This window comes from Cherax quadricarinatus, chromosome 19 (genome assembly GCF_038502225.1).
Source record: "Cherax quadricarinatus isolate ZL_2023a chromosome 19, ASM3850222v1, whole genome shotgun sequence".
NCBI lineage: Eukaryota > Metazoa > Arthropoda > Malacostraca > Decapoda > Parastacidae > Cherax > Cherax quadricarinatus.
The window spans coordinates 50,310,548-50,324,994 of NC_091310.1; positions in this window are offsets into that span (position 1 = coordinate 50,310,548).

Genomic DNA, 14,447 nt, shown 5'->3' on the forward strand with positions numbered 1-14,447 from the left:
AAGGTTTGTTGTTTTTTTCACTATTTTATTTTTTCACATAACTTATGTGGCCTATGAGACCAAAGTAAGGTGCAATGTACATATATACACTCGTTGTATACAACACAATAAGCACACAAACATAATTATCAATATATTGTTTACAAAACTTGTTTACAAAAACAAACAATACAAAACATTGTTTATTATTATTGTTCTATAATATATATACCAATATACAGTCACTGAACATATTCCTATTAGTTCTGCAGCTTGTGGAACTCTGAAACATGGTGTCATACACAATGGTGTTTTATCTTTCTCCCTCATTCTATCTCTTTCAATCTGTCTCTCTCTTTCTATCTGTCTGTCTATCTCTGTCTCACAGGTACACATAAATACAAGTATACATAGTATAAATTACCTAGGATAACCCAAGAAATCCAGACAAAGTGCTATACTCTGCTTGAAGATGTGAGTAAGAGTGATGACACAGTCTTGTGGCTCTCTGAGACAGAGAGCTAGATGGATAGACAGATAGACAGGGAGCTTGACAGACAGACAAATAGACAGACAGAAATGTTAGTGTACCAGTACCAGTGTACTAGTGTTCCACCCTCCTCCTCCTCCTCTTCCTCTTCCTCCTCTTCCCCCTACTCTTCCTGCTCTTCCCCCTACTCTTCCTCATACTCTTCCTCCTACTCTTCCTCTTCCTCTTCCTCCTCTTCCTCCTCCTCCTCCTCCTCTTCTTCTTCCTCTTCCTCCTACTCTTCCTCCTCCTCCTCCTCTTCTTCCTCTTCCTCCTCTTCCCCCTAATCTTCCTCCTACTATTCCTCTTCCTCCTCCTCTTCCTCTTATTCCTCTTCCTCCTACTCTTCCTCTTCCTCCTCCTCCTCTTCTTCCTCTTCCCCCTACTCTTCCTCCTTCTCCTTCTCCTCCTCCTCCATAGTGTAAATTACCAGGAGTCGGCAGCTGTCAAAATGACATATTGTCTCATTACTCACTCCCCCCTCCCGCCTGTCAAAACAATGGGGTCGGATGCTGCTTCCCTTCCTCCATTCTATCTAATTATCTTTCTCCCTCATTCTATCTGTCTTTTTATCTCTGTCTCACAGGTACACATAAATACAAGTATACATAGTATAAATTACCTAGGATAACCCAAGAAACCCAGACAAAGTGCTATACTCTGCTTGAAGATGTGAGTAAAAGTGATGACACAGTCTTGTGGCTCTCTGAGACAGAGAGCTAGACGGATAGACAGGGAGCTTGACAGACAGGCAAATAGACAGACAGAAATGTTAGTATACCAGCAAAAACAAAGGGAAGGAGATGTTTATCTCATCTTTTGGCATCAGCTCTACCCTCATTTACCCTCATCAAACGTCAGCACTTATCAGATGTTATCTCCCCTTATCTTGTTACTGTCATGGGTGAACATTTATTATTACATATTATTATTATTATTACCTATTATTATTATTATGTATTATTATTATTACCTATTATTATTATGTATTATTATTATGTATTATTATTATTATGTATTATTATTATTATGTATTATTGTTATCATTACGTATTCTTCTTCCTCCTCCTCCTCCTCTTCTTCCTCCTTCTCCTCCTCCTCTGCCTCCTCCTCCTCTTGCCTCCTCCTCCTCTTGCCTCCTCCTCCTCTTGCCTCCTCCTCCTCTTGCCTCCTCCTCCTCTTGCCTCCTCCTCCTCTTGCCTCCTCCTCCTCTGCCTCCTCCTCCTCCTCCATTCTTGGAACAAGTTTGAAGAGCTTGTAGTTCATAATCACTATCACTATCATCACCAATGCTCACATCTGAGTCTGGGATTTTGGAAAATAGGAGTTTCCTCTTTGATTCTGGTACAACTGAACGTGAACAAGATGGCCCAGCACCAGAGGTGGAAGGCTGTGGGTTGTCTGGGTTTTCCTCACTATTACCCATATTATGGTCATTAGTTTCGGTCAAAACCTCACCAGAACCTTGAAACTCATCTTCACTGTCACTTCCATCTGTATTAGAACTGTCACTGGGGAACAAAAGTGTCCCAATTCGCCGAGGAGTGAGGAACTTCTTACCACAGGGCACGGTGGAAATTGTGTACTATGATGGCATTCCCACAATGCACCACTGGGTCCCAGATTTTTTTCCTACTGCGCACACCCACCACACAGACCCATTCTCTCACATCTAGGCTTATCAGCCTTTTCCTGTGAGATTTGAGGCCGCTAGAATTTATGCGTACTAGTACGACAAAAACCCCTACGCGTAAGACGTACTAGTACGACCAAAACCCTCAAAGGGTTAACAACAGAATAAACTTCAACGTCTCATCTCAGCTAGCCCTTGGTCTAAATTCTCCCTCACTGTGTTACTAACCTGTCTTCTGTCTCACTCTCTCAATATGAGCTTGAACTTCTTGGTTTTGGTCTTTCCTTTGCCACTTCACCTACCCCTCGTGCTGGCATTGCCCTGATTAGCTCTTTTGATTCTTTTCGTCAGTCTCGCTCCTGTAATCTTCCTGACTTGTCCACTTTTTGTGGCACTCTCCTTCCTGCTCTTGATAGTCTGTTTTCTAAGAACCACCACCTTCCACGCCATTACCAAGTTGCCCTTTCTTCTCTTAAATCTAACAGTAACATTGTCATACTATCTTCTGACAAAGGTAATTCAGTAGTTATCCTTGATTGTGAGGATTACCTCCGTAAAGCTGATGTCTTGCTCTCTGACTCACGCACCTACACTCCTCTCATTTCCAACCCTCTTGATCGCATCAAGAGAACTTTCAGCAAGAAACTAAGGGCTCTCTCCGACCTCTGTCCTCCTGACTTTGACCTTGTTCAACGGTTTTGTGTCATCTGTCCCTCTCTTCCCTATTTCTATGGCCTTCCTAAAACTAATAAACCTGATATTCCTCTACATCCTATCATATCCTCTAGAGGTTCTGTCTCTTATTCTCTTGCCTCTTGGCTGGCCAAAACCCTCACTACCTATCTTGGTACTTTTTCTCCTGCCCACCTCCGTCACTCTCAAGACTTCACTGAAAGGGTTCGCTGTCTCCCGACCTGTAAGATGCTTAGTCTTGATGTTGAGTCCCTCTTCACCAATGTCCCTCTTGATGATGTCCTTGTTTTTCTTAGAAGGCCAATGAAGGGTTTCTTCATCTGCCTATACCTACTGATGTCTTTCTTGATCTTATCTGTCTCTGTGTGGACTCTAATTCCTTTTCTTTCCAAGGGAAATATTATTCTCAAACCTTCGGTGTCACTATGGGCTCTCCTCTTTCTCCTGTCCTTGCTAATCCTTATAAGGAATACTTCAAGACTATTCTTCTTCCTACCATCGATGTGTGCCCTTCACTCTGGCTCTGTTATGTAGATGACATCTTTGCTCTGTGGCCTCATGAATCTAAGTCTCTTCCAACCTTTCCTTGATGCTCTTAATAATCTTGCCCCTTCCATTAAGTTTAAAGCTAAATGGGAATCTAATTCCTTGCTTCCTTTCCTTGATGTCTATGTTCACCGCTCAGATACAGGTTTTGCCATTTCGGTTTACCGCAAACCTATGCATAGTGGCATGTACATTCACTACTTTTCTTATCATGCTTCCTTTGTCAAGAAAAGTGTTCTTATCTCCCTCTTTCTTCATGCTCTCCGCATTTGTGATCCTCAGTTCCTTCAAGCAGAAATTTCCACTCTTCATAATTCATTTTCCCATCTTGGCTACTCTTCCCATTTCATAGACTCTGCCTTCTCACGTGCTAAATGTAATTTCTTCTCTCCCAAACACTCTACTCTGGGAACTCTTCTGTCCTCTGCTTTCCCTACATTTCCGGTCTTTCTAATCTCAACAACTCTCTCTGTTCCTTAGACATCAAGCTTATTTTCCGCCAGACTAACACTTTTCGCACTAATCTCATTCATACCTCTCCTCCCTCTACTGATGCTCCTGGTGTCTACTCTATTTCTTATTCCTCCTGTCCTCTTCAATACTTTGGAGAAACTGGCCAATCTCTTTCTGACAGACTTAGGGAGCACAAAAGTAGTGTTAGGCTTGCCGACACTAACAATGCTTTTCTGTCACGTCAGAGATCACAGCCATCACTGGTCTTCTGCTAAAACTGTCTTCCCTACTTCCAACTTTAACCCCTTGACTGTCGCAACCCTAAATCCTGAGGTGTCTCCTGGTGTCGCAAAATTTCTGAAAAAAAAAAAAAAAAAAAAAAAACTTATGAAACGATAGAGAATCTTTTCCCGATTGTAATGACACCAAAAGAATGAAATCTGATGAAAAGCTGGTGGAATTACGCTCTTGCGAAGTTAGCGACCTAGGCGATATTTACGAATCGGCGATTTCGCCCGCTTTGAGCCCTATTTTCTGCTAATTCCTTTGTTCCAGTCGACCAAACTCATAGCTGTTTCTTTAGAACTCCATTTTTTCTATTGATTGAGTAAAAGAAACTGCCCATTTACCAATTTCAACTAACCAATAACGTGGTCAGAAATTTGCAATTTGGCCAATTTCACAAAAATTAAAAAAATATAATTTCAAAATAGGGTCCAGAATAAACAATGCAGACATTTCTGGCTCTAAAGTAACATTTTCTTTGTTCATCAGTCACGTCTCCAGGCCCCTCTGTTATTAATCCTGCTTTCTATTTTGAATTTTTATTCAAACAAAAAATAGAAGATTTACTGTTATGCAGACTACTGCAATATTGTAATAATTGTACAAATAATGTCAACCCCTTCATGACTGCATGTTAGAATGGCTAGTTGGACATTTATTGGACAATGAGATCATTTGTTTACTTTTGAACATCAGCAAAAATCAAACATTTCCCCAATTTGAGCTCCATTTCAAGGTTCTTTTTATAGTAAAAGCAATTAAAATCACCTCTATTTCTATAATATGCTCTCCATTCTATCAAAAAACGAGAATACAACCATAAATACTATACGAAAATAGTCCACAAAGTCGTTATTTTAATTAAAAAAAATGGTCGGAGTTTTTTTTTCTCATTATACACTGCATGCTCCAGGATTTTTTTTATGTGGTACACACTGACCACACAGACCCATTCTCTCACATGTGGGCCTACCAGCTTTCTCCTGCTTGATTTGAAGCCACTAGAATTTATAAGTATATATACGTCAAACACGGTACCTCGTAAGATGTATATATACGGCCGAAACAGTCAAAGGGTTAAGTGGGCCTATCTTGTCCCTAATCCTACTTCTGTATACCTTAAAGAACCCTTTTGGGTTAGTCTTCGAACCCCTTGCGACCTTAGCCTCATAATCCATTTTTGCTTTTCTTATTCCTTTCTTTATTTCTCTCTTTAATTGAATATATTGATTTTTTAACTGCCCATCCCCTCTTCTGATATGCCTATATATGTCTCTCTTTTGACCAATGAGATGTTTTAATCTACTGTTCATCCATTTGGGATCATTTTTGTTAGATCTAATTTCCCTACTCGGAACAAAAGTTGTCTGGGCAGCTAGAACTATCCTCTGAAAAACGTCATATTGGCAACCAAGATCACCTCCCTGACCCATAGTCAGGTCATCCCAATTTAGCCCACCCAGGTAATTTCTCAGTCCCATGAAATTGGCCAAGCGAAAGTCTGGGAAAGAGATTTGATTGCAGTTATCTGGGTAATTTCACGATATATTGAAACTAAGTGGTTTGTGATCACTTTCCCCAAGCTCATCATTAACCTCAAGATTATTAATTAGTGATTCTTTGTTGGCAAGAATCAGTCAAGCAGACTGTTTCCTCTAGTTGGTTCTGTCACAAACCGTTCTGAAAAGCAATCCTGAACCATATCAAGAAAGTCACTAGACTCAAGATTTCCTGTCGTATTGTTCCAATTAATTTGTCTAAAGTTAAAATCTCCCATTAACACAACATTTTCACATCTAGACACCTTATGAATTTCATCCCATAACAGCTTACTGCACTCCCTATCAAGGTTTGGGGCCTATAAATCACACCCAAAATTAATTTGTCATGACCCCCAAGAAACTGTAGCCAAACAGATTCAGTGTCCAATGTTTCTAATCTTATATCATGTCTAAGACAACAATTTAAATTATCTCTGACATACACCGCCACTCCACCACCCTTCCTGTTGACCCTATCAGTGTGGAATAGTTTATAAGTATGTTGCATTCAGAAGGCATTTCTCTATCTTTCAGGTTGAACCAGGTCACTGTTATACCAATAATATCTATATTACCTGCACTTGCAAGCAATCTTGGCTCATCTATCTTATTTCTTAGATTCCTACTATTTGTATAGTAAATCTTAAGGGAGCTAGCCACTTGTTGCCCTCTACTATCTCTCTTTGTTTGTTGATCAATTGATTTGCCTTTACTAGCAACCTTTATTTATTTATTTATTTATTTATTTACAATTTGAGCATACATACAGAGGTACAAAAAAATACAGATAAGAGCAGCATGCCAAAGCCACTTATACTATGCATAGCATTTCGGGCTGGGTTAAAATTAACTAAGCAATGATGAAATCAGTGATAATACATTATTGTAAACAGATAACTATAAAGCACAAATGAGTATTACAAAGACAGGTCATATGGTTGCATGCATTGTTGTACATTCAGTCGTATGGAGTATTCTGTTAGGTAGTGTATTTAAAAAATAATAAAGTTTCAGGTTTTAGGTTTAACATTTATGTGATATAATTGTGAGAAACATTTAAGTTATACAATTTATAAGGTTCAGTTATTCAGTATTTATTTGGTTTTGGGTGAGTAAGTGATCTTTGAGAAGAGACTTGAATTTATAAACAGGTAGTGTTTCTTTTATATTTACAGGTAATGAATTCCAGATTTTAGGGCCTTTTATGTGCATTGAGTTTTTGCATAGTGTGAGATGGACACGAGGAACATCAAAGAGTGATCTGTGCCTTGTGTTATGGTCATGTGTTCTGTTGAGGTTGGCAAGGAGATGTTTGAGGGGAGGGTTAATATCAGAGTTAAGTGTTCTATGTATGTAATAGGTGCAGTAATAAGTATGGATGTTTTGTATGGTGAGTAGGTTTAGTGTATTGAATATTGGTGGAGTGTGCTGCCTGTAGTGAGAATTTGTTATCATTCTAACTGCAGCCTTTTGTTGGGTAATTAGTGGTCTGAGATGGTTAATTGTTGTTGAGCCCCATGCACAAACTCCATAGGTGAGATAGGGGTAAATAAGAGAGTGATATAGGGCCAGGAGGGCTGACTGTGGAACATAGTACCGTATCTTCGATAGTATGCCTACAGTCTTGGAAATTTTCTTAGAAATTTGTTGTATATGTGTATGAAATTTGAGTCTATTATCAAGGTGGATTCCTAAGAATTTTCCCTCTGTTAGCTTTGTGATAGGTGATCCGTTTATCATTATGTTAAGAGGGACATCTGTAGCTCTGTTACCAAACTGAATGAAGTAGGTTTTGTCAATGTTTAGTGTAAGTTTGTTAGTCCTCATCCAGGTAGATATTTTCTGTAATTCGGTATTTACAGTATTGGCTAGCATGACTGGGCTCGGGTGAGAGAAGACGTATGTAGTGTCATCTGCAAATAGTGTGGGTTTGAGTAATTGCGAAGCATTTGGAAGGTCATTTATGTATAGGAGAAAGAGAAGAGGGCCAAGGACACTTCCCTGTGGGACACCAACTGTAATTGGTTGCGCAGAAGAGTTTGCCCCATTTGCGTACACATATTGGCTTCTGTTGCTGAGGTATGACTTGAGGTAGTTGAGGGAGTGCCCTCTTATACCATAGTGTGACAATTTTACATGGAGCAAGTCATGGTCAACTGTATCAAAAGCTTTACGTAAGTCAATGAAGATCTCCAGTGGGACTTCTTTTTTCTCTATTGCAGTGTATATATGTTCTAGCATGTGTATAATAGCATCATTAGTATTTTTATTAGGCCTGAATCCAAATTGGCAGGGGTTGAGTATGTTTTGGGAGATAAGGTAGGAGTAGATTCGTTTATGAATTAATTTTTCGAAGATTTTTGAGAGAGGGTGTAAGTTGGATATTGGCCTATAGTTATTCAACTCTGTTTGGTCTCCTCCTTTGTGGATCGGGGTGACCCTTGCTATTTTGAGTACTGTAGGGAAGGTGGAGGATTCTATGGATTTGTTAAAGAGTGTTGCAATGATTGGTGATAGCACTTGTGACAGTTTTTTGTATATAAAGGGTGGTAAGGTATTTAAATCTCCTGCCTTGTTTTTTAGTGCGTTGATAATAAGGGAGACTTCGTATGGGTTAGTCGGAGCTAGGAACAGTGTGTTCGGGTAGTTGCCGGTGAGGTAGTCATTTGGTGGGGTATCTGAGCTTGGGATTTTATTGGCAAGGTTTTGTCCTATAGTGGAGAAGAAATCATTGAGTCTGTTTGCTGTTTCTGTTGGTGGGAGTTGGGGTTCATCTGATTTTGCTAATTTTATTTTGCTATTTCGTGATATCTTTTTTGTTCCCAGAATTTCTGATAGGGTTTTCCAGGTCTTTTTTATATCACCTCGTAAGTTGGATAATCTGTTCTCATAATACAATTTTTTTGCCCTTCTTATCAGGCTGGTTAGGATTGACGAGTAACGTTTTGTTTGGTCTCTGGTTATGTGACCCATTCTGTACTGTTTTTCATATTGGTGTTTTGTATTTATGGATTTGAGAATGCTGGGTGTTAGCCAGGGACTGTTCAGTCTCTTAGCTGTCATCTGTTTAGTTTTTTAGGGTAGTGCTTGTTATAGAGGTATTGGGTCTTTTTTAGAAAATTATTAATACATTCGTCAATATCTGTATAGATTTCTAGCTCAGTGTGCCAATCAATGTTTGCTACTGCTGTTGTGAAGTTATTAATGGCTGCCTCATTGTGAAGTCTGAAGGTGACTTTAGTAGTGTCTTGGGGTAGTTTACCAAGAGTTGTTATGAGGAAAGTAGGGTAGTGGTCTGTGGTATTATCTGTAATTATGCCTGATTTTAAAGGGGATATGGTGTTGGTCCAGATGTGGTCAAGTAGGGAAACACTAGTCTCTGTAACTCTTGTAGGTTTTGTTACTGTTGGTAGTAACATACAGTTACTCATTGTGTTTGTGAATTCAGTAACGTGTGTCTTTTCAGTAACGTATTGTCTTTTAAACACATCCCTGAGGTATCCTGGTAATATCTGCTGTTTTCAACCCTAATACTGCAGCCTGATTGTTTCCCACAAACACCCATACCTCTATAATCTATCAGTTTAAATTCCTAGACAAGTCATCAATTACCATCTCAATTCAATTGGCTAATGCAACCACTCCATCCCCAGAGAGATGAACCCCATCTCTTGCATACATATCACGTTTGCCAAAGAATAGGTCCCAGTTATCAATGAAAGGGATTGCAAGTTCCTTGCAGTACCTGTCTTCCCAGCAATTTATACCAATTGCCCTAGACATTCATTCACTGCCCACTCCCTTTCTAGGCAAGATGCTACATATGACTGGGTCCCTACCTTAGACCTGACTACTTCTATGGCTGACCTGTACTTTTCCAGCAGCTCCTGTCTCCTGCCCTTCCCAATGTCATTACCCCCAGCACTAAGACAGATAATGGGCTTGTTCCCATTACCTGACATAATATTATCCAACCTGCTGACTATGTCACCAACACCAGCTCCTGGGAGCCACACCCTCTGTCTGACCTTTCTATCTCTTTTACAAAAAGCACGGTCCATATATCTTACCCGAGAATCTCCTAAAATTAAAATACTCTTACTTTGATTAGCAGGAGAGTCAGTGATACCTTCACCCTCACTAACCACTGAAGTACACTCGTCCTGGAGAGCAGAGAATTGATTTCCTACCTTCACATCTTCTCTATTAACCCTCCTTATCTTCCTTCTTCCTGAACTGTGAACCACTTGCCACTTAAAGCGGCTGCCACTCTCACTGCTGGTGACTATTTCCTCCTTACCAGCTAAATCCATCTCACACTCACTCCCAAACCTATCTAGGCAAAGTTTCAGCCTCCTATTTTCCTCCTGTTCAAGACTTGAAGGCATTCCCAGTAATTTAGGTACTTTACTGGCTTAATGTGAGCCATAAACTATCTCTGTATTTGTTCCAGTTCTGACATTTCTCCTGTTTTGAACGAGGCCATCAGCACTGAGCAATATTCTAAATGAGGGAGCACTAGCGATTTGAAGAATGTCACCAATGGCATTATTTTCCTTGTTTTGAAAGTTCTCAATACCCACCCCATCATCTTCCTGGCTGTCATGATCTTTGTCTTGTTATGGTCTTTAAAAGAAAGGTCAGCTGACATAAATTCCCAGGTCTTTTACATTTTCCTTTCGTTTTATTTGGTGACCCTCTTGAGTTTTGTATATAGTGTTCCTTTTGAGTTCTTCATTCTTTCCATACCTAAGCAGCTGGAACTTATCCCCTTTGAACATCATGTTGTTATCCACAGCCCACTGTTAAACCCAAAATTAACCAGATAAATCATACTCAATACCTACAAGTGACTTAAAAGCTATACAAAAAACTTCTAAATAATTTAAGACTGTTTAACTTAAACTTAATTCAACTTCATTACTGTATATTGTGCAAAGGATTGCTCAACAATAAACTCATTACTTCAAAATTAGATGCTTAAATTTCATTGTATTAAATACTGTAATACTAAATTGTAATAATTTCACATTGTAAATTGCTTTAAATTGTTTCAAATTGTACTAAATTGTAATAATTTCATATTGTACACTGTTTTTAAATTGTTCCATTGTAATATTTCCATATTGTAAATTAATTCAAATTGTACCATTGTAATAATGTAATTTTTATAAACTAATTTTAAAACTGTAATTAGTATACTCACTGTAACTCATCAATGTTCATATAATTATCTGTTATTGCCTTACTACTCTTCAGTTAATATTAAGTCTGCCCGAAATACTCTGCATTCAAAGGGGCTTTTGGCATGTACACCCAACTATTACATTCCTTTGTACAACTATGTATCATGTCAAAATAAAGTTTTTATTCTTATTCTTCTTATGTATGCTCTCTGCCAATCCCTACTTACCTTACCCTTTTCCATACATTTATTAAATAAAAGCACTACCTACTCCAAAACTATACCCCCACCTGCTTTTAACATTTCTATGTTTATCCCATCAATCCCAGCTGCTTTACCTCCTTTCCTTCTACCCACGCCCCATGCACTTCCCTCACACTCACAACTGGTTCTTCCTAACTCCTATATGATGTTATTCCTCCTTTCCCTATACACAAAATAACAGCTTCCCTATCTTCATCAACACTTAACAATTCCTCAGAATATTCCCTCCATCTTCCCGATACTTCTAACTCTCCGTTTAATAACTCTCCTCTCCTATTTTTGACTAATAAGTCCATTCATTCCCTAGGCTTTCTCAAGTTATTAATTTCACTCCAAAACTTTTTCTTATTTTCAACAAAATTTGTTGATAACATCTCACCCACTCTCTCATTTGCTCTCTTTTTACATTGCTTCACCACTCTCTTTAACCTCTTTTTTTCTCTCCATATACTCCTCCCTCCTTGCATCACTTCTACTTTGTAAAAATCTCTTATGTGCTAACTTTTTCTCTCTTACTACTCTCTTTACGTCATTTCACCAATCGCTCTTCTTCCCTCCCACACCCAGTTTCCTGTAACCACAAACTTTTGAACACTCTAACACTATATTCTTAAACTTACCCCATACATCTTCTACCCCACTGCCTATACTCACACTAACTGATCTGTCCTCCAACAGTTGTTTATATCTTATCCTAACTGCCTCCTCCTTTAGTTTATAAACCTTCACCTCTCTCTTACTTGCTGCTTCCATTTTCCTTGTATCCCATCTACCTTTTACTCTCACTGTAGCTACAACTAAAAAGTGATCTGATATATCTGTGGCCCCTCTATAAACATGTACATCCTGAAGTCTACCCAACAGTCTTTTATCTACCAATACGTAGTCCAACAAACTACTTTCATTATGCCCTATATCATATCTTGTATATTTATTTATCCTCTTTTTCTTACAATATGTGTTACCTATAACCAAACCCCTTTCTGTATAAAGTTCAATCAAATGCTCCCCCATTATCATTTACACCTGGCACCTCAAACTTACCTACCACACCCTCTCTAAACGTTTCTCCTAATTTAGCATTTAGGTCCCCTACCACAATTACTCTCTCATGTGGCTCAAAAGTTCCTACACACTCGCTTAACATCTCCCAAAATCTCTCTCTCCTTCACACTCCTCTCTTCTCCAGGTGCATACACACTAATTATGACCCACTTTTCACATCTGACCCTTATTTTAATCCACATAATCCTTGAATTTGTACATTTATATTCCCTCTTCTCTCTCCATAACTGATCTTTCAACATTACTGCTACCCCTTCCTTAGCTCTAACTCTCTCAGATACTCCTGACTTAATCCCATTTATCTGTCCCCACTGAAACCCCCCTACCCCCTTCAGGTTTGTTTCACTTAGGGCTAGGTCATCCAACTTTTTTTCATTCATAACATTAGCAATCATTTCTTTCTTACTATCTGCACTACATTTGTGCACATTCAAACCTCCCAGTTTTATAAAGATTTTCTTTTTCTTGTTCCTCATAGTTTATACACAAGAAGGGGCTACTAGCCCAATGCTTCCGGCATTCCAGTCGCCTCCAACGACACGTATAGCTTATGGAGGAAGAATTCTGTTCCATTTCCCAATGGAGATAAGCAGAAATAAACAAGAACAAGAACTAAGAAGAAAACAGAAGAAAACCCTGAAGGGTTAGTATATATATGCATATATGCTTGTACATGTATGTGTAGTGTTCAGTATATGGAAATTTAACTGCCTCTTACCTGTAAGAGGAGAGCTAATGGAAAAATTCTAGCAGCTTCAAATCTTGCAGGAGAAAGCTGGAAGGCCTACATGTGAGAGAATGGGTCTGTATGGTCAGTGTGTGCAGAAGCCAATACGTGTACACAAATGGAGCAAACTCTTTCGCACAGCCAATTACAGTTGGTGTCCCACAGGGAAGTGTCCTTAGCCCTCTTCTCTTTCTCGTTTACATAAATGACCTACCAAATGCATCGCAACTACTCAAACCCACACTATTTGCAGATGACACTACATACGTCTTCTCTCACCCAAGCCCAGTCATGCTAGCCAATACTGTGAATACCGAATTACAAAAAATATCTACCTGGATGATGACTAACAAACTTACTCTCAACATTGACAAAACCTACTACATTCAGTTTGGAAACAGAGCTACAGATGTCCCTCTTAACATAATGATAAACGGATCACCTATCACAAAGCTCACAGAGGGAAAATTCTTAGGAATCCACCTTGATAATAGACTCAAATTTCAAACACATGTACAACAAATTTCCAAGAAAATTTCCAAGACTGCAGGCATACTATCGAAGATACGGTACTATGTTCCACAGTCAACCCTCCTGGCCGTATATCACTCACTTATTTACCCCTATCTCACCTATGGAATTTGTGCACGGGGCTCAACAACAATAAACCATCTCAGACCATTAATTACCCAACAAAAGGCTGCAGTCAGAATGATAACAAATCCCCACTACAGGCAGCACACTCCACCAATATTCAAAACTCTAAACCTACTCACCGTACAAAATATCCATACTTATTATTGTACCTACTACATACATAGAACACTTAACTCAGATATAAACCCTCCCCTCAAATGTCTCCTTACCAACCTCAACAGAACGCATGACCATACACAAGGCACAGATCACTCTTTGATGTTCCTCGTGTCCATCTCACACTATCCAAAATCTGGAATTCATTCCCTGTGAGTATAAAAGAAACTCTGTCTGTTTATAAATTCAAGTCTCTTCTTAAAAATCACTTACTCACCCACAACTAAATACAGTGGACCCCCGGTTAACGATTTTTTTCACTCCAGAAGTATGTTCAGGTGCCAGTACTGACCGAATTTGTTCCCATAAGAAATATTGTGAAGTAGATTAGTCCATTTCAGACCCCCAAACATACACGTACAAACGCACTTACATAAATACACTTACATAATTGGTCGCATTCGGAGGTAATCGTTATGCGGGGGTCCACTGTAAATACTGAATATTTGTATCTCATAAATGTTTAACCTGTGACCCTATAAAACTTTTTTTTTTTTAATTACATTGCCTAACAGAATACTCCATTCTACTGAATGCACAGCAACTCAGTAAATGACCATATGACCTGTCTTTGAAATACTCATTTGTGCTTAATTGTTATTTGTTTACTATATTTTTTGCCACTGAATATATTATTGCTCAGTTAATCTTAAGTTAATTTTAAGCCTGCCCATAATGCTCTGCATACAAGGGGCTTTTGGCATGTTACACTTAACCACTGTATTTCTTTGTAC